The sequence below is a fragment of the Dermacentor albipictus genome, chromosome 1, assembly GCF_038994185.2.
Source record: "Dermacentor albipictus isolate Rhodes 1998 colony chromosome 1, USDA_Dalb.pri_finalv2, whole genome shotgun sequence".
NCBI classification, from domain to species: domain Eukaryota; kingdom Metazoa; phylum Arthropoda; class Arachnida; order Ixodida; family Ixodidae; genus Dermacentor; species Dermacentor albipictus.
Window position 1 is genome coordinate 357,257,076 of NC_091821.1, and position 23,877 is coordinate 357,280,952.

The 23,877-nt window shown below is 45.3% G+C and overlaps 1 long non-coding RNA gene across 2 annotated transcripts in view; it reads right to left on the reverse strand.

The window, feature by feature from the left end:
• Window positions 1–418: 418 nt before the first annotated feature.
• The window catches only part of LOC135902103 (uncharacterized), a 204,091-nt gene continuing 180,632 nt past the window's right edge, over window positions 419–23,877 (reverse strand). Inside the window, exons 2-5 of one of the 2 annotated variants that reach the window (XR_010564401.2) lie at window positions 13,830–13,892; window positions 4,499–4,622; window positions 1,025–1,110; window positions 419–567 (exon numbers count right to left, since the gene is read on the reverse strand). This is a non-coding gene — a long non-coding RNA (uncharacterized lncRNA). The remainder of the gene's footprint in view (window positions 568–1,024; window positions 1,111–4,498; window positions 4,623–13,829; window positions 13,893–23,877) is intronic. The other variant, XR_010564406.2, reaches the window with a different exon arrangement.

Genomic DNA, 23,877 nt, shown 5'->3' on the forward strand with positions numbered 1-23,877 from the left:
CCTGGTTTACTTATACCGCTTCTCTCGCGTCCCCCGCGCGAGCACCCGCGCCCAAGTGCGCATGTAGTTATCTTCCCAAAATAAATAAATAAATAAATAAATAAATAAATAAATAAATAAATAAATAAATAAATAAATAAATAAATAAATAAATAAATAAATAAATAATCTTCAGGAAGGAGAGCATGGGCACGATGAACGATCGTGTAAATAATGTTGCCGCATTACATGAAGTATGATGACGCTTCTGCCATCTCCCATCTGCTTACACGCTTCTGCTAACCGTGCTCCAAGGACTGAAAGAGAGACGGGTATGGGACATCCTTCATTTTTCTGAAATTGGTGGCCATCCGGTATGTGTGCTGCGCGAGACCTTTGAGGCTTTTGTTCAGTAAGCAAATCGCACATTTTATTGAAATGTGTGTTCAGATAAGACTGTTTCTTTATTTCAACGATCTTTTATGCGACAAGCGCTAGAGAAAGGGATTTCACGCCTACGAATGACAGTTCTCGCAGATGTGCTTGGCTCACGAAATTTCGACCAAACGTTTCTTTTTCTGCTATCCCCTGTAGTAAAAAAAAAGAGAAACAATAAAAAAATATCCAATATAGCAAGCCTACATTAAATCATCACAAGAAGCCAGTTACAGTTGAGCTCACTGTTAATAGTAGTATACACAGCGATGAAAAAATACGCAACATGAAGTCTTTGACTGAATGATGCCTCTGCACTGCTTAGTGGATGTGAAATTCAAACACGCCTAGTAGTCGCTTTCATTTGAGTGCTATATACATAGTACTCAAACTATGTCAAGTTACATCACGCCTAGTTGGCAATTTAAACATTGCCGCGAGGCAGCTACTCGATAGTTAAGGTTAAGGCACGTATTGTTGTAAAGGACTGAAAGGGTGACAGGCCTTTAGAATGCGTACGCCATCTCTCTCTCTAGTAAAACGTTTCCGCTACATTGTGCATCTCCTGAAGAGCAGTGCAAGCATTGGGAAGCGGATAAATTCAACTTACTCTGAATCGATGTGCCCACAGCCAGGCGCGGGCACACGGTAGAAGACGAGAAGGAACGCCGCCGTGATGAAAATGCCCAGTTCCTTCTAGGAAAGAAATAGGAACACTTTAGGAGAACGATTGTTAGGACTCACTTGAGTGCGAAAATGTGCTAACAGTGACTCAAATGCTGTAGTTAGCACCCTGGACATTTTTCACTATCCAAACCTGTTGCTAGGCCGGTGAATGAAACGTGGCAGGCTCCGCACTATTTTTACTGAATTAATTTCAGCGCTCGACACAGTTTTAGTACGTTTCCTGGCATTAGCGAATGAACAGCGTGTTCCAGTCAACGTTAGTCAAGTTCTTAAAAGTACAGGTACAAGATGCGATTATAATACCTACGGGTTTGTTGCCACGTGAGTGTGGTATGCATGCGTATAAATATGTGCATGTGCCTCTAATAAAGGCTTCCTTGCAGCTAGCGCTTGTGTGTGCCCACTTGCTCATTCCTGTCTGTTGTCGCTGCGCTTAAGCAATCGTAAGTAATCTCCCCCCCCCCCCCCCCCGCCCTCTTTTTTTATCTCGTTACCAACCAGGCCAAGCCAAGGCGATTGTCAAGTTTTGCTGGAGAGCCAGAGTTCCCTCCCTGCGAACCATGGCGCCTGGCATTGCGATAGCAAAGAAAGCATGACCCGGGCACAAACCGTGCACTCGGGCAGCGAGGAATACGGAGGTGCGAGTTCGCGCCGAGTTCAGCAAAGGTGACCGACTCTGCGACAGGCGGCGGTGCGCAGTAGGCAGGACGGAACTTGCTAAGAGCGTTTTTATATTTGAAATGCTGAAGGAAGGAAACACGCAATGAGCCAGTTAGGAATTGGCTGGAGGACTTGCGATGGGCTTCCGGCAGTAGGAGTAATCTGCGGCTCCGAGAAAAAGTACGTCAGGGGAGAGAGCAATGTGGACCAGCACTTCCAAACTTTTGCCATTCATGGAGTGAAAGCTTGTCGATTTCCTGACCTTGCATAACTCTAATTATCTTATTGTTCTACACATCCCATTTTTTATTTTGCCACCATATGTCCATTCCACGACCATTTCGCGTCGCAGCCCCTGGAACTCGTCTTGGAGAGGCATTCTTATTTCGTTTGCACGTTTGGAATAAGACGTGTTTTTAGACCCTGCCGACAAGTTTCATCAAGTATATTTTCTTTTCTGGGATTTGTTATGCAATGCTTTGCCTTTACATTAATTTCCCCTACTTTCACATTTGCTTTCTCCCACCGCTTTGCGAAGGTGATGAGGACTAATGCGATTATATAGCCCGAGTTCTCATGTATGCTTAACAAAAGAAAAAAAAGAAAAGAAAAGAAGAAGGCCCTCGAACCATTCTTCGACAAGCTCCTTCCACTAGGCTAAACATTCACAGGACTAAAGAAACGTGTGGGTAAGCATGAGAATCCTTTCTTTTTTTTTTGAGACGAGGGAGGCTTTTTTTTGTATGCTGTCAAACTAACGCACTGAGAAAAACTGACGTACAGAAAAGTGATCCCTTCCTCATTCTGCTGTCTGTGTTTAAGGTCCAAGAATATCCGCAGTTTGTCTGCAGCGAGCGTCCTGCCTTTTTGTTGAGTTACGTTAGGGGGCTGACTGATCGCTCATTTTTCCTTGCAGGTGCTCACGTGTACTACGTACATAATTAAATTTAACTATCGTAGTTATGTAGGAGAGTTAACAATGAAATGCGGTCGCGGTCGGTACAACGTATGTTAGCGCAGGACAACGACCCATAGGTGAAAGGAGCAACGACCCTTTATCATGTTGGGGAACTAAACTCGCTGTGTTTTCTTTTTTTCTTTTTATCGCTCAATCTTCGTGCCCAGACTGCTTCGCAGGGGCACAAGAAGTGCCATTTGTGTAACGCAATTATGTAATAATGTGACCACAAAATCAACATATAATCGAACTCCTAGTCGCACGAAAAATATTGTCTAGGAAAAAGGACAGAGACATAGTTTGACGAGGCACCTTGCAAGAGTAACTATATACGGTATAGAACGCGGCCTTCTAAGGCGAATAAATTAGTTGGGGTTGCAATTTTACGATTTTTTTTCCATTCCTTGTCTATACCCAAGGAGTGTCCAATGATGTTTAAGACGTTAGGATTCTGATGTGTTCAGCCAGTCAACTATGCTCATATTGAATATAGATTTACTATTGTCGCAGCATCGCACAACACACCCCTTTAATTCCGTAATTGCGTGGTATCTTACGACCGTATTTTATCACGTATTGAGCAAGATTCTGTGCCAGCATATATTCTCAAATATGTTTTCTCCGTACAAATGCTAGCCACATATGAATAAATTCCGAAGAATTCGCCCATCGCTTTCATGAAGGACAAATTGGGAATGGGCTATTACTGTCGACATCTCACAGAAAGACCGAAACTCTGGACATCATATGGGAGTTCCTAGCTCGGGGAACGACACACAATGATGATAAAGACATGGCGCTTCGAAGATACTTGCCAGACGGAAGGCTTCGTGCATCATACAAGCATATTGCCGAGTTCCAAGAAACGTATGCCTCGGCTGACGCTAAAAAGATAAAGGCAAGGAGACGGGCAGTGCCATGGCGGCGACAGGCTCTCCCCTCTCGGCAAGCAATCACCATGTCGCAACCGCGAGTTTATTTCCGCTTCCGGGAACGTGGTTACGACGACGACATTTCGTCGACGACTTGCGGGAGATCCCACTTTTGCAGATGCTCACGGACTGCTGGATAGAGCGTCTGTCAGATATGAGCTCCATTCAATGCCACCGTATACCCAGAAAAAGAATGGCGGACGCTGGGTGTGGTACTCGCGTCATCATTCGCATTTGCAGTATGCGGGGGCCGTGTGGAGCAGCAACGTGTTTGGGATGGCAGTGTACCAAGGAGCTGTCGGAAGCAATTTATAGGCAGTGAAACGCTTCTCTTCGACGGATTGGCTAAAATGAAATACCAACGACGGAACAGCATGTCTCACGAATTTCATCCTCTTTTTGCTATTGAAACTAATAGGCAGCTATAAGCCTGATTATTGCTTGGAAAGGATATTGTTTCAGGTTACCTTAATATTTAACGCTTGCGTGAGAAACCCTATAGCGCGGGCATCGCTTGTTTGCTCTTTCGGGGAGAGTCACACGGCGACGACGGACCGGTCTGTCTTTGTTACGAACGAATATGGTGCGCTTGGTCGGCAAAAGACGAGTTCGCCCCTAGAGTTACGCTTGCATGCTAGGCACACGCGATTCCTCTTTCATCAGCACCGCTACAGCTGCTAATCATATCTTCCCAACTTTGGCCTTGTAAATTTAGCATGCACGCTAGAACACACGTCCTCTGGATGACCACCCCACCAACTTGAGAAGTCGCATCAGCGATGATGATAAATATGTTCACATACAGGCTTCGGAAAGAACTGAATCAAAACAGCGTGGCAAAACTCACCGGCAAACAACGTGGCAAAATTCACCTAATGGAGGGGCTTCGCGCGGTTTGCGCGGTTTCTAGCACATATAAATGAGCATTCTTCTCACTATTCGCTTAACGCTTGGCAAGTCGATGTGCAGGCCTAGAAAAAAAAAAGAAGAAATCAAACCAAGCCATTACTCGCAGTGGCGCATAAACGACTTAAATGTTTGCATTCTCTTTGATGAAATTGTTGTGTGTTTCTCAGCTGTAGCAGAGAAAATTACGACAGGGCGATTGATCTTACAATTCTGCAGCCCATCTTATGGCTTGTACACTTGTCGATACCTTCCTGGACGTTAAAGAAATTGCATTTAGTACTCCATGGAGACATGACACATTCAGTACTGCTGGTACTTAGAATTGCGGAGTGCACAATACGACTACGCGGGCACGTGGAAGCTTTGTAATGAATTCGCGAAGTTCACTCCCATCATGTGGAAATGCACGGAACCACCATTTCCTCGCGCTAATTTGAAGACTATGGAGCAGGGGGAGGCACTGATGCGCAGCTCTGACCGAGCCGTCAAAAAAAAAAAGGAAAAAAAAAAGAGAACGGTGCTGGTCTGGTCCGTGAAAGCCACCGACGCCCAGGGGCTTCTGGCTGCCTTTGTCAGCAGTCATCTGAACCATTCATTTTGACCAATAAATTTTTATCATCATCGCACCAACTTTTGTTTTTATTCGAACAGATCAGCAGAACTTCTACATTTCCTAAACATGTATGATCGAAATTTTTCGCCGTATGAAGCAAAGAGCTCGCATCATTTAGAAACCGGTCAATGTGGTTCACTCGCGAATTCTCGGATTGGCGGAAATGACCGAGTCATGACTTTGTGCTCCAAGAGAGGCCAGCCGCTCCGCGTGTGCTCCCACCTCCGAACTAGTCATGCTTTGTGGCTCCGGCAGCACGTCGTCTTGCTACGCGACCACCATTCTGCGTACGTGCCCCTTTGCGTACAGGCTCTATAGTTCGCCAGCTTTTGTGTTCGTGTCATGCTGTGCATGCCCGACGAAATGAAGAATAACGGTCGCGGCATCGGGCTTCATAGCCTCTTGCGGAAACGCTGCAGTCATCGACGCTACTCGTGCGGCTCTGCGGTCTTACGTTACGACGGCGACACAAGCGACGAGTAATATGACGGCGGCAAAGGAAGAGAAAAGGAAGAAGTACGGTGGCCGTTTTTCTGTGGGAATCATGTGCCCATTTACAACGCCATGTGCATGTGTGTTTGTGATATCAGTATTAAGAGAAAGTTGAACATTGCGAGACATTGTTGGCGAGAAGTTTTGAAGATGTATGTAATAAAAGAGAATATACCACCTCTGTACAATCGATGGCAACGGGCTCTGTATGATACAATCAAGGGGGTTAAGCATTAAGAACACACAAAAGACAAGGCTCCCCCCCCCCCTTCGAAAAAAAAGAAAAGAAAATGCAATGGCGCTGTAAGAATACCGGTACTCTTTATTTAGAGCAAACGTTGTACAACTATTTTTCTACCTCCACTTATGGCCTATTACTTCATTCTTAACTTCACGCTGAACATGCACATATTTTCAATCTTCTTGCTGCTCTAAATGATTGCCGCGAAATGCTTGAAACCAGGGTCTTATTGAGAATTAACGATTGAATTTTTAGTGTTTACTCACACTGGACAAACACTTTGTCAAGAGCGTCCGAAAACACCATGTTCTTGGTTGCTTGGTTACACGAAAGAAATGACAAATGTTGGGAAGTAGGATATTCTACTGCACAGAGGCACGAGTAAACAGAGCGCATTTAATCTCTTCCTCAATCCTCCTAATCACTGATACTATAGTGTAGCCTAACAAAATAGATGTTTCTTTCGATGCCTGCTTTTTACTCCCAATGGTTAAAGAAGCCGCGCTGGTGTAGTGTAACTATTCTTTTCTTTTTGCTACATTCTCTTTTTCTTTTCTTACTGTCCACCGCTCATTGGCTGGCCGATGCTAGTGATAACGTAGGCGCGCGGAACGGCGTTCCGCGCGCCTACGTTATGAAGCCACGTCGATGAAGCCTTCGTCGATGAAGCTCACGAAGGAAAATAATTTGAAATGTCGTCCCTGCACTACACCGGCATTGAACTCTACTTGCGCGTACTTGGCTGCCAATCTCTGAACGAGGATAGTGCTAGAGCGCATCGCGCGCTCGACGAGGACGGGAAGAAATAAATGTACACCGACACTTAACACACATTCTAGTTGATGTCGGAACAACGTAGGCGCAATTTCAGAGGCGGCGAACCCTCCTACAGAGGCACTTCACACTCTTCTAAATGCAAAGTGTTCGGTGCGTCACAAGCACCCACCATGCTGCACTTATAGGGAGTGCTTCGAGCAACCGCGCTATACCAAAAGCTTCAGCAATAGAGGTCATTCCACGCCAACTCAACCAGCGTTCTTTCAAACATCACAAATATAGGGGAAGACTTGGTTGGAGTTCAAAACTAGTTGTCGACGTTTATTTTTTTTTTTGCCAAACATTTCGCAGCATTGTGGCGACTAGCTGAGCTATAAGGCATCACCATTTTTTTTTTCAGAGGTGCATTGTACGATCCATTCGTGCAGGAGGAAATGTAAGAAAGCTAGTGTACCGTGCTTTGCGTGTCCTCCGCTACGGCGTCCCTCATAACGCGCTGTGACGTCTGGATACATTAAATGTCACCACAGATCGCCAGCTTGGACCTGAGGGTGCAGAGGACACTCGTTCAGCAAGTCCAGCGGGCGGCCAAGTCTAGTGGAGCCCTGGACTAAGAGAGCCACCCATCGCTCTTTGACCCCTTTCCCCACTCCTTGTCTTAATAAAGTTTATTACTACTACAATATGTTGCAATTTGTAAAATGTTTAGTAATCGTGTGCTGGCTGGAAGGCTACCACATTTCTTGCGCTGCTTAGGGTTCTGCAGAGTGCTAGCAGACTGGGAATAATGTGAAAAAGTTCTGTTCCCCAATAAAACGAGGTGGTCTACTGAGGGACACAGAATGAAAACAAACACCTTCGTGCCAGATGGCGCAATAATGACAAAAGCAGTATAACGACAGTGCGAATCGGACGGTCACACAGGGGGCAAAAAAAAAAAAAAAGCCCACGGGACAATCACCGTGCCTTTGCCTGGTGCGCTTCTTTTCTCTGAGTCCTTGCACTGCCGTCATAAAGAAGTTAAACCAACTTGCACGAATCCTTACCTCTATCTCGAAAAAAGAAAGAGTGGCGAATTCGCTCCTCCGCACTTTCTCTGTCAGTGACAGCGATTTCACGCGTCGCAGGACGCGCACCATTAAGTGCTGTTTATCGTTACGAGCCGTAACTGAAGCTGTTGGGAGATGACCACGGCACTTTCTCCATGAGTACACGATGTCGTAGCTTTCCTTAAGCCCGCCTGTTACACCACCAACGCACAAAAAAATAAAAGCGCTCTGAAATAAGTTCCACGAGAAGGGCCCCGTCGTAACCGCAGCACTTTGCTTCCCCACAATGGCCTGCGGCTGGAGCGTAAGCACGAAGCCGAAGACGCTTATCAGAGCCATTAGTAGGCCGCAACTATACGACAACGTTGTACAAGCACAGCAGCAGACATCCACGGGAGCGCGCAATCGCCGAGCGTGTATCGGATGTATCATCGCCGTCGCGGAAGGGTGAAAAGGCACCGGCGGCGGCGGCGGCGAAGTAGGGAAGCGACTCCGGAAGGAAGTAGGGCGCGTTGTCATCGAAACGGCCCACCAGCGCGCCTATCTTTGTTTCTTTCCCGACGACGTCCGCCCGAGCGTGGCAGCAGGAAGGACTCGACGAACGAAAAAGCCAAAGTAGGAGCTATAGAAAGCAACTGGAAAGGCGGGTCGAATTGCTGTGTCGCGCCTGCGTTGCTTCTGCCTTGCTCGGCCGTCATAACGCGAACTTGCGGGGAGTACGCTGCGAATCTGGTAAGCATCATTCGTTGCAGCGACGTGTTCGTGCGCTGACTTGCAGAGACAAGAGGAAGCAGCTAGAAGGGTATGAAGAGTCGGTGGAGAGGAAGCACAGATAGAATGGTAAGCATTCTGTAAGAAAAAGAAAAGAGCGAGGACAGTATGCTGATTGCTATAAAGACAAAAGAAATCGCCGCAGATATGGGCTCTGTGTAGTTTCGAATTCGGTAACAATACGGCGCATCCAATCAATACGGCAACAGCTGCAATAATACGAAAACGCATGTGAATTACAAGCCGAGAAGCAAGGGACCGAGAAAGGAACAGAGTGAGCGGAAGGAAAATTGGATGTTTGTTGCCGTTATGCAATGGATGCGGACGTAGATGTAACGGAACAACACAATCACACACAGCAGTCATGAATGTGGTGCGCCTCACGCACTGCACATAATATATTGCATGAAATAAGGGGGCGTCTGATACCTATGTCGTTCTACGTGCCATTAAGAGCGTCTAACGCAGTTCGGAGTGAATGCTGATAAGTTAGCCATTATATCTTTATATGCTTGTTTATCTAGAGCCCTTTCCTTGGCTAGTTCACTCTGGAGAAGCTGGAAGACCCTTTCAGAATTATCCCATGATGCCCTACGATCGTGATTCTCTTTTCCTCTCATGACAAATCACAGAAGATATAATGAACTTATAGTTTGTCGTTATTTTTCATGCCTGTCTACAAAATACCCGCAAGAACGAAGCCGCTCGACCGCTGACGGGAGACAAGAGAAAAAAGAAAAGAAAAACTACTTTGCCAAAATAAATATAGAAAACAGAAGGCAATGCCCTGTTCTTGCCCTCCATTTGTATATATTTCAATGTTTTTGACAATAACGTTCAGAAGGAATACAGCCATCATCCGTGTCTCCTTTTTTGTCCCTGTTGTTACCGCTGCGCTGTACACACTCGACGATGCCTCATGAATTAGCTCAAGCAACCACTTTACTCTTGACGAGTTATGCCTAAGAAATACTATGGACTCGAATTGTCGTAAATCGTAGCCAATTGAATCCTTATTCGTTACAACGCAAGCGTGCCAAGCCAGCGACAAAACAAAGAAATTAACAATGTAGAAATACTGAATAGTTGGCACAAGTGGTTTCCCCAAACATGTGGACAAAAGAAAGGGGGGGGGGGAGAAGAAGAGATGAGGGTAGGGGTTGTGGGTTATGCCTCGGCGGTGCGATGCTGCAGAGAGACGACAGAAGGACGCTTTCGTTTGCCAGTTCTGTAAATGACAAAGGTCCTTGAGGGGTCGCATGCCAGCTTTCGAAGACATGTAGTTTTCCAGCGTCAATTTCTTATGGTAAATGGTAAGCAAACGAAAAAAAAAGAATAGAAGGAAATTAGGGAAAGGATATTCTCCACTCGTTTCACCAGTCCGTTTGGAAAATGATCATCTGGCTTAATTTAGGCTCAGTTGCAACCGCCCAAAATGCAAGCGCAACTGGCTTTGCTGCTAATGAGGACGGGGGACGCCATTGATCATCATGAATATATTTTTCCCTTGTACTTTCGGAACTACTGCTCCAAGGTAAGTTATCGAACACTTCGTACAAGTATAGAAAGAAAGCGATAATGTGCACGTGGCTGAACTAGACATTCATGGCGTTTTAAGTCTCGTAAGAGAAAGAGTTTCGGCATCCAATATTATAGTCTGGAGTACTTTTGTTTGACCAAGTTAGTTAAAACATTTTCAAAGCAAGGCAGCCCGAAGAGGCGAAGACAATGGCTTCATCTTTTTGCTAAACTTTCTCCTGTATACCTAATAAAGTTTAATTACCAAAGCCAATGTAGTATTCTTTTGATTAAGACCCCGTTTGCTCAGACCATTTTCAATGAGAGCACTGCAATAGATAATTTTATTTATGTAATATTATCTAATCATAAGTTACATTCCTGACATTATTAGACGTTATGGAGTATATTATTCATGAAAAGAGAAGAAACCGACACCATATTTCGGTGACATCTCCTTATTTATGCTTAAAAAAAGGATAAAGAAAGAAAGGAGGAAAAATATATGTCTTGTATTCACGTTTCACTTTACCCTGCGCAAACTCTTTCACCTTTCCTATAACACTTCTTAGAGCCATAGATCAAAACACGTGTAGCAAAAGATGAATTTGACCTAGCAAATAACTGCTTCTTAGAAGAGCCTTTTTAGTCGGAAAGCTTGTTTAGGGACGGCATTATTGTGCAGACGCTGTGAAAAAGCACATTATTGTTCAATCGTTTGGTGAAAAATTCTTAGGAAATTGCTTCGAAAATAACATATTACAAGATGACCAAGAAAAAAAACTCAGTCGTGGGGATACAAACTGCTTTGCCAAATAAATATAGAATACAGAATGATATAAACTGGCAACGCCCTCTTGAGGAAGTTATGCCTAGGAAAGTTCCAGACTTGAAAAGACAAGCAAGGGCCTTCCCTCCTTCAAGAGATGCGTGAATGTTGTCATTCAGATTACCATTTTGTTCATTGCCGACGATGCTTATCATTACGATAACAAGACGCGAATAAATGGAAAATGAGACATTCACCCGTTCGTAGCTATTGCTACAAGCTATTGCTATTGCTATTGCTAGTAGTTCTGCTTTCCGCAGAACTACTACGTCGATAACAAGACGCTTACGGTAATATCAATTAGCTGTAAACCTACATTTCATTTCTGTGTGTAGTTTAAGTGCTTTCTTTAGATGATTACTGGGAAGTGTTCTTGATCGTAATACTGCTATCTGCCGCATGGCAAAGGAGAAACTTCCGGGAACCTACCTCTGTACAACAAAAACGCGTGGTGCCAACGCTCGATATTATGTAGGATTAGCTGACCTGTTTTCAGCCTTAAATCAGCTGACGTGATTCAGTCAAGACCGCAACAATTCGCGTTTCACGAGGTAACCCGCGCATACATCGGAGGATCCCACAATAATTACGTTCCGATTGGGCCATAAAACTAGGCAGCACATTCAGGACTGTTAATGTATACATCGCGCCACAGAATACCGATCATTTATGCACCTGCTGCGATGGCGTCTCGCTGCAGCCAACATCTTTGAGTCAAGGCGGTTGCATACCGAAGGAGAAATTGCGACTTGCACTCTACTTTAATGGCAGGGCCCCAAACGATGCGATCATCAATAATTGTGCCCAAGTAAGGGCATCATCGTACCCAATGTATTGGTGTCTCGCCCAGGCACAGTCAGCTCATCGTTGGACGACCGCGTTGTCTGGGATGACGTACGATCGCAACCGACTTAACAGCTGACATCTGTAGGCCAACTTCACCCAAATACTCTGAACCCACGTTCGGAACCTTGACTTGCACGAAGGCATGGACGAAGGCGAAGAAGACTGATGATCGACAGAGAGCTATCATCTGCATTGATAGTTACGCCTACTGCAAAGTCACACAGTTCCCAGGCAAACGCCTTGGAAGCACGTGAAGAGCGCAGTTAAACAGAAACGGCGACACACTTCGATAAGACACGTAAGAAAATGTTACCAAAACGCACACAAGCACATATTTAGGATGACACTGCACGGTACTGGTTACGAACGTTTCGCGAGACTTGTCTGCGCACACAAACCCCAATTCCTCTGTAATACGAGTACGACAATGAATTAGTGCATGTGGCACGTAGCGTGTATACTATGCAGATTCGAAGCGTGCTTGTTATTATTAATTTTAGTTATTTAATTTATTTTTGTATTTTATTTATTTATTTATTTAATTATTTATTTATTTAATTGTTTATTTAATTATTTGATTGCTGCTACCTGTGTTGCTCAGGTGGTGTTTGAGTTGTCCCTAACTGCTTACTGATTTTTGGACTTTTCAGACTGCTATACTTCGCGTTGTTCGTTAACCATTGAATTTTGAAATCTATATCTGCAAATGAACGAAAAAAAGAAAAAGAAAGATGAAGAAAGAGAAGACAGGAGATGACGTGAGCGGAAATACTGTGGGAGGAAGAAAAGCCTTGACGAGGCCTTTCTGTAATACACATTCGCTCCATTTCTTGTTTTCAGAAGGTGATCCAGGTTAGTTTGTGGCCGCGCGCCACCAGGGTCGATCGTATCGACTAGATGCGGCTGCTGCAGTATCCGCTATATCGCTTCTTTGCACTTCACCCTGGCTCTCACCTGGCTATTCGACGCTAAAATGTCCACAGTTCCCTTTATTCAATAGCTATACGCAGTTATTAAGGCACCTACCTCCCCCCCCCCCCCCACCCACTCTTAAGAAGAAAAGATAGAAAAAAAGAAAAAAGCTCAGTGCCTTTTCTCTTTGTGAAGAAGGATGACCAGCGAAGCTGAGTATGTGGGCCCCTTAATGGCGAACTGCACCTCCGCCGCGGATCGGCCCGGCATTGCACTGTCTTCGGTATTTTTTTCTATACTCGGACACCATAGTGGGGAAAGTAGCCCTTAACAGCTTCGCCGTTAAAAAGAAAAAACAAAACGTTGTTCAATTAAACCCATGGGTTCTTAATCGCAGGAATGTTCTAACGATAGAACTGTTCGTAAGAGCAGATTTCATCCAATTTTGTTCTTGGGAATAACATTAACGAAGGCAGCGCGCCAAAGGTAAGTGGCACAAAGAAATGGATAGCTCCGGAATCTATCCTGGATTCTATCCCTCAGCCAGTGTTCAGTAAACTTGTCTTATGTAAGAGCGCTTTATTAGTGGTCGGCTTTTGTGCACCCACCGCTCATGGCAGCAATCGGTGTGATAAGGAGATCACAGTGGAGATGATTTGCTATTAAAGAGACGCTTTCTTTGTTTGTGCATGCTTGCATGGTTTTGTGCATACTTACATGGTTTCGTGCGACCTATACAAAACTGTGCATATAATTTTGGACAGAATGATATGCGTGGAATCTAGTACGGATATGTCTAGTACACTGCGCTCGCCTGCTGCGTTATAGTCCCCTCTCATACACTTTGCTCTAACACGTATCCTGCCACGTTGAAACACATAAATTTTTTTTTAATTACAATAGAATCAAATTACGGGATTTCGCCTCCCGAAGCAACACCGCATGGGACTATGACAGGTGCCGTTCTGGAGGGATTTAAATTAGCTTTGACCACATAAGGTCCCTTAGCGTGAACGCACATATAGATCGGACGTGATCTTCGCTGCCCCGAAAGCATCGCAAAGAAGCCTAAAGCAAACACCTATAAATAGGAGGCGCTTTTGAAAGCACTACCTTGCCACAGCCGCCTTACTTGCAAGACTAGCACGTATATAGCTACGTCAGATTCTTGGCCCTAAACGAAAATTACTGCCCACATCTAATTTCTTTCTCTCTACGTACCTCTAACATTTTTTCTTCGGGAGTCATTGTCGGCCGCGTTCTTTATCACGGCGTCGGCAGGGCCTGAAATTCAGAAGAAGACAGAGTGAGCCCAGAGAACGACGAAACGACAAACGTGAAATGATGAAGCTCTGACTGCGTCCTGTTTGAGTTCTTATGGCTGATTAAACTGCCCGCATTGTGATTAAACTATTCACTTTCGACTTCAGAAGTTGCTTCTGTGAAGGAGCGTGACAGTTGCAACGCCTTCCTATATATTCGTACAATATTCCTGGCCAACTACAGTTCGTGCATTTGCAATAAAGAAGGCGAACGTGTGGCGTAATGCTTGCAAGGTTTACAAACACTCAGAGAATAACAGCTGTGATTTATGCGCGTTCATTACTAAGAAATGCACTTTTGCGTTATAAATAAGGAGAGTCATGAGATTTGCGAAATCGGGAAACAAGAAAGGAACAAAAAATCCAGCGAGAGCCATGGCACCCCTGCTGAAACGACAACGAGCGCTTCAGCGTTATATCGACCCTTCAACACACATGAGGACAAAAGAACTTCAGCGAGTAGCGAGATGCAACATCAGTTTTAAAGGAAAATAATGAAAGGGCTCTCGTAATATAATCATGGAAATAAAAATTGTCGGTAGAGGTTAGTGCTTAGCAGAAGCGGATAATGGCTGCTCGATGGACACGCGATAAAAGGAAGCCGGCCACGAGACAATAAAAGAGTGGCAGTCCACAAAGCGCACATGTTTCTCGCCGACTATATATGGACAGAAGTTAGGGAAATGGGGTCTTTGGCAACGCCAGGCTTATCGGCGTGTTATTTTCCCAGGCTTTGTTTCTTAGCTGTTCGCCAGGCCTTAGGGGTGAAGAAAAGTTGCGTGTGCAATTTCCTTCCAACATCCGTGTGCGCAAGTTGCCGGACCAGGGAGTCGATGGTAAAACGTCTTCTGCTTCTTCTATACTTTGCTTCTCTAGATGAGAGCTAATGGGCTGATGAGCTGATAACCTTCCGCACCTGATGTCGATATAGCTCGCTCGCTAGCTGAGTCATGCATAAGCTTATCAGAAGTCTTTAGGAATAACAGGGTTGAAAAAAACAAAAACAAGACGTAGTTCTCCCGTCACGGCCTATATGCATAAAACGCGATAGAATAGTGAGGTTGGAGGTCTATGCATGTTGCTGAAGTGAATAGTATAAAACAGAACAGAATAAGTGTGTTCTCGAAGAAGTAGAGAAGGCATGCAAAATATGTTACCCTAAACAATCGCAAAGCGTGTCTCGGTCTTTAACTTCTTCCATGAAAAAATTCCTTTGTAGAGATTCTGTTAAGAAAATTTAGTTGTTCCGCAGCTCATTGCTGCGTGTGAGACCGACGGTACTCCTGGAGTCCGCCATGAGACAGAGAGAGAGAGAGAGAGAGAGAGAGAGAGAGAGAGAGAGCGAGAGAGAGAGCCAAAGCAAGGAAAGGAATGGAAGTAGGTCAACCAGGCGAGAGTCTGGTCTGCTACTCTACGCTGGTAATATAGAAAAGTGGGAAGAGAAGGAGGAACAGAGGGAGTGAGTGAGCACACAAGGCACGTGGGAGGATGCACAGAAGCACCGAAGCAAAGCGTAAGGCGCTGTCCTAAAACCAAAGCGATAGAATACGCAACCAAAACGAACTAAATAGAACCAAAACGCGACACCCGTGCTTGCGGTTTCTCTAAGCCCCAAAGCTAGGCACGCTATACGCAACCATTCATTGCCCCCTAGAATACACTGATGTCCAAGTTACGTATTAGAAGTCCATCGTATTTAGTGACACTGAAGGTCGGAAGACGCAGAGCGGCGTTCGGCGAAATGAAGCTGGCAGTCAAGAGGCAACATCGAACACAAGACAGCGTGTCATCTGGCTGACAGGCTAATCTCGTGCGAGGAAAAGTCTCGTTTCCTACTAACCTGAGCGCACCGACAGAGGTATTTACTTCTTTTTCTGAACGCATCAGGCCTGCGAGCACTCAAGAGCATGGCTACGCGCTCGAAACGATAGGAGCTTGCGCAGTACACCTCACTCTATACGCACTTGTACGGCTGTCCATCGAGTGCTCATTGTATCAATATTTGTTTCTTGATCCAGCTGCGAGTGGGAAAGCGTAGAAGACCTCTCGGTGGCTTGGCAGCCGAATGTATTCTGGTAATGTTTCTCATACATCTGCCCTCTAGGGAAGCGGTGTGTTCTCCTAGGTTCTAGCGCTTTATGTCGCACTTTTTACTTGTGTATATTACACTGTGATGAGGATATCGAAGTGCAGTGCTTTGTTTATTTCTCTGGTCTGTCTTTTCTTCCCTCTTATATATTCGCGGATAGATAACTTTCTAAGGCGATGAATTGGAGATGTAACGAAGCTGGTAAAGCATCTGATCTTTTTTAGCACTGGCGCATGGCCCAAACAGGCATGTATATAATCACCCTTATTTTATGAGGCGGAGGTGGCATATGTCTGCAGCAGAAAGTAAAAAAGGAAAAAAGGAGAATAAATAGACGGAAAAAGGAAAAATCCCTATTAAGGGACATATAAGGGTATAGATATAAACGCCTGGGAAGATTGTTTAATAAAAAATGTAATTCAAATGACACATAGCTTACTTGAGCTAGCGAGGTAGCAGCACTAGCGAATCACCGGAGCACTACTATAGCACTTGAGCAAAATGAGAACAAGGTAAAAGCTTGTTCTTTTTTTGAACGCCTTGAAAGTGTTGAAAAAACAAGTCCACTTGTCAAAACATTGGCTTCCGCTTTTACCTTGTTCTCGTATTGCTCATCGTCCTGAATTTCGATTACGAGCAATAAAAACAGCGCTAAACGACGGGACGAGTGAAGGGACACAGACAACGGCGCTGACTAACAACCAAAGTGTGTTTATTCCGTCATTCAGCATATATATGCTCCGCCGCTATCTGAAACCACAGAATCTACAGGATAGGGCATGTGCAGGGGGAATGCAATTAATGTGATAAGAAGGCAATCTCCTTTGGAAGGAGAGAGATGGACGGGAGGCTTACACATGCTTCACCACTAACGTGAATGTGGAAGGCTTCGGATATAAGGCGTGCGCGGTCATCACGATATTTTGACAGATAGGTTACACCTTCGAAGGATGGCTTACAGCCGCATTCATTGCAATGTAGTGACAACTGACTATCTTTTGCCCGTTTTTGAAATTTGTTGAAGTGCTCAAGCATGCGGTCGTTGATGCAACGCCCCGTTTGGCCGATATAAAAACGCTTGCATGAAAGAGGGATCTTGTAAACCACACAGTCACAACAGTCAGCAACAAACCTCTGTCTGTGCTGTTTTTTACAACTTTTTTGTTGTTATTGCTTACCCTATTGACTTGGTGGCACAGGCTACCTAACTTATTTTTGGCAGTAAACAGCAACCTGACGCCTGCCCTACTGACAACCTTTTTGAGGTTGTGCGCAACCTGGTGAACATATGGTATTACCGCAACCACTTGCCGTGAGCGATTCTCGGACAGAGCAGCTGCCGACTGCTTTCCTTTAAGGTTCGCTACGAGGCTTTCGGCGATGCTGGTCAAAAGTGGTACCGAGAACCCTGCGAGCTTCAGTCTGGCTACTTGCTTTTCGAAGCTTACATCCACTTGGTGGTCACATGACCGGATGAGGGCCGCCTTCATGCAGGAACTTGCTATACCGCGCTTGACTATCTTTGAGTGCGCGGACGAAAATGGAAGAAGGTGCTTATGAGACCGAGGAGCGTAACCCCAACATACATGATTGCTTGAGAACGTTAGCTCCAAGTCTAAGAAACGGAGTTTGTTGTCTGACGGATGCTCCGTGGTCAATTCGAAAGAATCTAGAACTGTGCGGAACAAGTCAAATATTATAGCAGCAGCAGGCTGCGCGTCAGTGGCGTTAGTATTGTAAAAAATTTGAAAGTCATCGACGTATCGCATCACTTTTACAGTGCTTGTCTGGCTGAGCTTAGTTACAAGATTGCGGTCATAGCTGGCTAATAAAATGTCACTAAGAACAGGGGCTATACATGAACCGATGCACACACCTTTCTTCTGTATAAAAAGCTTATCGTTATAAAAATCCGTCGTTTAGCGCTGTTTTTATTGCTCGTAATCATGAACCAACGAGCCCAAATGCGTACTCTTTTGAATTTAGATCTCCCGCTTTCCCCGCGTTTTCCCAACTATAGCACTTGTGTCACAGTTGTACTTACCAATTTTGAGGCGATGGCCAACAATGTGCACATACCCAATGACACACAACGAGAGGCAAAAACACAGTTGCACATACAAAAACTTACTCAACAACGCAGACCAAGTGGTACATATCCGGTTTCACATACCGAGTGACCCAAGTAGTCGATTCGTCTAGAAACGATCCTTAGCTACCAGCGCAAACGAAACCCTGGAAGGGTGGGAAGGTCGGAAAATAGAGCTTTCGCTTTAAATGTTTCTTGAGCACGTAGCGAAATTTTGTTATGTCAGAAGGATTTCTGTAGAACGGACACGACTGCATTACAGCAGGGTTTCAATTACGCAATTGGGACACGTCTAGTGGAACGAACTGTTACAAAGTCTTTTAGTGAAACTGCTAAATAGGATAATTACCTTACACTGCACCGATAATACTGCAATCTCAATTAGCAAATGATTAGTAAATAGCAAATTAACAAAGAAGTCGCAGTATCGTCCGAAAGGCTAAGCACCAATTGCGATAGCAAATTACTAGACGATTGCACGAAGTAAGGATAGTGGTTTTATTGCCCGTATAAACTTATAAACGTTCGCTTACTAACTAAATTAACAATGATATAATGCTTAAGCGCGACTGAACGAAGACAGAAAGAAACACGCACAGAGACAGCGTTGTCTGCGTGTTTCTGTTTCTTTCTACGTCTTCGTTAAGTCGCGCTTCCACATTCTATCATGGATTCAAACGAACTAGCCCGCCAACGTGTTAATTAAATTAACAGGCATGGTGCAACGCGGGCGCAGGTAAAGCCGAACATATCTTACTCAATGAGCGCTTCAAGCTCGCTGTCCAAATGCTGGTGTGAGGAATCGCGAAAGCAGCAAGCGAATTGACCTTCGTGCATCTCTCGCTTCAACGCGAATGAAACGTCGAAAACACAGCGCATACAAAGTTACCGGCACTACGCTCACACTGCAAACATCGCAGATCGCTTTGAAGATGAGGCCTGCGCGGGCGCGCGCTTTGGCTACGTCGCAAATCACTTTTAAGATACGGCGCCCTCACGGTCGCGCCGTAAGCAGCAATGATTGATGGACGGATGTTATGAGCGCCCCCTTTAGAACGGGGCGGTGCACTGCGCCACCAAGCTCTTGCTATTATACTCCTAATGTCCAATGTCCTAGCTAGATTAAAAAAAAAAAAAAAAGACACGATGAATTTCCATAAGCAGCCGCCGGAGAAGAACGCCCCCCCCCCCCCCTCCCTCGCACCTCCTCCGTGCCTCGCGCGCTACAGGAGAAGGCACGCCTTCGGCCCGCCTTCCTCGCTCGCACACGTGAGATTAAGCCGCGTTCGCCGGCTCACCCTCTCAAGGTTTCACTGACGCATACAGCATACGGCGCGCGGCGACGATTTTATCGCCCTTGGACTTTATACGGAACCACCGGGCGACACCGACGGCAGAAATGTGCCTGGAGTGTCCATCTAATTGCTATCGAATTAGTTATCGAGTTACTATAACATAAAATAACACACACACACACACACACACACACACACACACACACACACACACACACACACATACACACACACACACACACACAGACACAGACACAGACACACACACACGCACACGCACACGCACGCGCACGCGCACGCACACGCACACGCACACGCACACACACACACACACACACACACACACACACACACACACACACACACACACACACACACACACACACACACACACACACACCAATTTCATTTCAATGACCGTAAGATCCTCTTGCTCTTAACCATATGGAGCACATTTCAAGAAGTGTGTCCAGGCCAGTCCAGAATTTGTGCTATGGGGCAAGGCCGTTTCTTGAACATCGCGGAAAATTGAAGCGACGGCCTTCGGTTGTCGGCCGGTTCCAAATGAAAATGGTGGTCTTCGCCTTGAAATTGAGTAACTGCAAGATGCTTTTTTTTGTATCTGATATTTGTATGGTGAGGCTCGCATATGTATGATATACCTCTACCTTGGGCATGTATCGTACGGGCGCTATCTGTGAACGACATGATTTCGCAATGTTATAGATTTGGCCAGAAGTTCCCGCCTAAGCTCCTGTAACTGCTGCTGCTGATGCTGTTGTTTTCACTTCTACAGTTTCTCGCTCATATGATTAGACTATTCAGCATTTGGAGATATTGCTCCGAAGAGATAGATACGAAAAATGTCAAGGGTACTGCGCGGATCACTACGTGGATAAATGCGAAAGGTTTGCGACGTCATCCCGTTGGACTCGTTTTACGAAACGCAATGGTGTTGCTTACACGTTGCCTTGTGTCATTTCTCGCATCACTGGCCTCGGTCTTGATCGCGTACTTGCGTGGACGTCCAAAGAAACGGGGTGCAGCTACAGAATGAGAAGTCAAAGTCGAAGGTTCCCTCATCTGAGCGCACGACAGAACTCGCCGACATCTACCCACCGACTGGTCGAGCTGTGACGAGCGGCGCTTTATATGGACCGGCCATCCAAACGGTCTGTCTGTGTGATCACGTGGCTTTTTGTACCACCTCCATCGAAGGTTCGTTCATCGGAGCGTACGACAGAACTCACGGAAATCACCGCATTGACTGGCAGTGGGCCAGTGCAGTCAGCGCCTTCGCAGAAGGAGGGATGGTACGGAAACCCTGGCGTGATGGGCGGCATCGGAACCAGCTGTGGAAGACGACGACGACGAGCGCGCGAACAGTGGCACGAGCGCGTCTCTGTGACCACGAGACGTTTTGTACGATCTCAGGTCATGCCACCGGGATTTCCGCTCCGTGAGCCATATAATGCTTTTCGCATTAAAATCGGAAATGAGGAGCAAGGAGGTTAACCTCGAGTCAACGGGGTTGGGTATATACCGTACCGGGGGAAAGGCAAACTGCACGAGAACATTAAATTAAGGAAATAAATTGAAGAGTTCATGGGCATTGAAGTCGCCGACATGATAAAAGCACCATGCGACATACGGTCACTCAGTCTGAATGCCTTCAGAAATCAAGCAGAAAACTATAAGAGTAACTATAGCACTCTTATGCTGCTTTAACAATCTGAAGTCACGTGTTGCATGGGTACGCCGAGTATTACTGAATAAAATTGATTTGTGCTTTGACATGCCGCTTGCCTTATTTGTATCAGGGTTGTAACTTCAAGAGAGAATAAGGTCTTTCGGTTGTAAACCATTAAGATAGGTAATTACGATGCACGAAGTGTTTTTTTTTGTGTGTGTGTTGAATTGTTCGGAGCCTTGTTTCACCTTCCTGGCGCTGATAACCTCGGCAATCTGCTTGGTCGATTCTGAGGGTCTAACACCGACTGGTGAGACACTAGTAGTTACTGACGAGCGGAAAAAAAATAAAGCAATGAAACAACGATTATTAAACGATAAATGAAAAAAAGAAGGAAGAACAGGCGCGAATAGTCACTGTACATGGACAGGTGTGTAGTTTTGAGGGCCATATATATACGTAGTAATAAAAAAAAACACTTTATGGGGATAAAGACTGTTTTTCAGTGCTGGTAAGATGCTGTGCTCTGAGCGTTATCTCAAAAGATAATCAGTGGTTGCCCAGTACACTCAATTTGTAACGTACAGCTGCCGTCTTTAATGCAAATGGTCCTTTTATTCTCTAGTGTAATATAGTGGATTCTGGTGTTCTTTCCTATGCTCGCAAGAACTCCTGCTATGCACTCCTTTGTCCACACACACAAATTAGCCTGCAGATAACAATTTATCCGTAAGAATGTGGTCGTTTATTTATCGTGTCTTGTCAAAAAAAAAAAAAAAGTTACGCTCATATTTCTGACGACCACAAAAATAACTGTAACGTCAAGAAATATCAGTGGCTCACATTTACAACTTCGTATTTTTTTCTCCCACAGAAATAAACAGAGAAATAAACTAAAAAAGATATTGAAAGAAGACGAAGAACCGTTAGGCTCTAGTAGCGTGGTCTTCATGTAACCTCTTTGAGCTGTTCGAGAAGACATCAAACATCGCTTGCTCAATTGGCGCTCGCAAATCACGTCCGGAAAAGAAGTGTAAGAACGAAGCTGCACCATGAACGATGGCACGCACAGCCGTGGTCGTAAACATTCCCTCGGAAACATATGAGGGAAAGCAAGTAGCGGTGTCAGCGCGGGCTTCCTACAGTGCACGAACGGAACTTATGATCCTGAACAGTTTCTTTCTTTTTTTTTTGAGGAGCTGGAAAGTTCTTTTCTGCTGCCGCAGCGGTCTTCGCAATGGTCCCCGAAACGAGCGGCAAAAGCATCGCTTCGAGGCGCGCGAAATCTGGCGCTGACGGCTTTCCCCGAGGAATAACGCGCACAATATCGTGTTTGTCTTCGTTGTTTGCGGATAAAAGAGCAGCCTTGAATATAGTGACCCGTAACCCCCTGCCGCTGCTATAGAATATTCAGGCACAGAAAAAAAAAATGTCGGGCTTGTGGCTGCAGCATGCCTCGCTTTGTCACCCTCTCTCAACTTTCGCCGCATACACCAAGCGGTTACATGATCTTGTTAGAGGGCTTAGGCTTTTCCTCCCAAATCGCATCAGAAGAATATCCAAATGGGCTCGAGGCCTGCATGGGGAAACAGGAGATGAATAGCGTCGAGTCTGGCTCACCAATCGCCGATATATATACACGCTGCTTTGATTTAACCATTGAAACATGGTTTCTGTACTTCTGACCCCATTTCATTACTTTTCGATTTATCTCTCACGGGGGTTCTACTTTCGTGCTATGGATCTCTGCTGTTGCTACTCGCGATTGTGCCTTAACGCAGACAGCAGTAACTGTCAAGATCAGCCCTGACGCCTTTCCGCTAGCTCGAAAGCAGCAATGGAGTTTCTCGCGCAGGCGAATGTTAAATTAACGTAAAAAAAAGCTTAGAGTTAAATTTTCAAGAGCTGCCCAAGACTGAGAAATATGTGATGTCACTCTTTGTTTTAGAAAACCTCAAAGTTATATCCAAGATATTAGCACGAGTACTTCGAGGAAACATTTCAGCATGATAGTTACGCGTGCTTAGTTTTGTCGCATATTATTCTTAAACATTTTTAAATCATATCCTGTACCATGTGTAGTATATAGAAACCAACTGATGCATTTAGGAAAGTAAGAAAAATTCAATAAAAAAAACTGGCAAGGAATACTGACCCATAATATGGCGAAACAACGAGAGAAGGTTGGATGGCCGAATGTGGCCTCTCCGTTTTCCAGCTGCTGCGTACTGTGTTTGCGGGGAAAATTCGTACTGCTTGCATGTTTGTCTTTCCTTTGTTCCGGCTTCTAAGTAACCGTTCTGTTGGAACCAATAAACTACCAAGACTGCCCTCCAGTGCTCAATTTACTGGCAACGTTCACTGTTGCCAAGGCCTATACTAAATTTGACCGCACCTTTTCACAGCACAGTGGGGTTTGCGCGGTGTTTCGAGGACACAAGATTTGTCACGAGCGTTCTCAAGAACTGCGACGCGGTTGCTGCGCGCGGCATCGCAGCAGCGGGCGCACCAGACGAGCCGCCGTTGGAGTCACGTGGTCTAGGATATTCGAAGCACGGGAACGACTATATACAGGGATATTTACAAGCGCATGCGCATGTAGCACTGCCCAGAACGAACAGACGGTGCCAGGTTATAATCTCGTCAATCGTAATAGGCCTGCTGTTGATCAAGGGACTAATTGTTCCGTAGCGATATTGAAGCAAGCTGCAGCTTTAACCGATGAAGATTTCTTTTTGCAATGGTCGACAATGTTACCTGATGTGCTCCTGTGTTTAGAAAAGA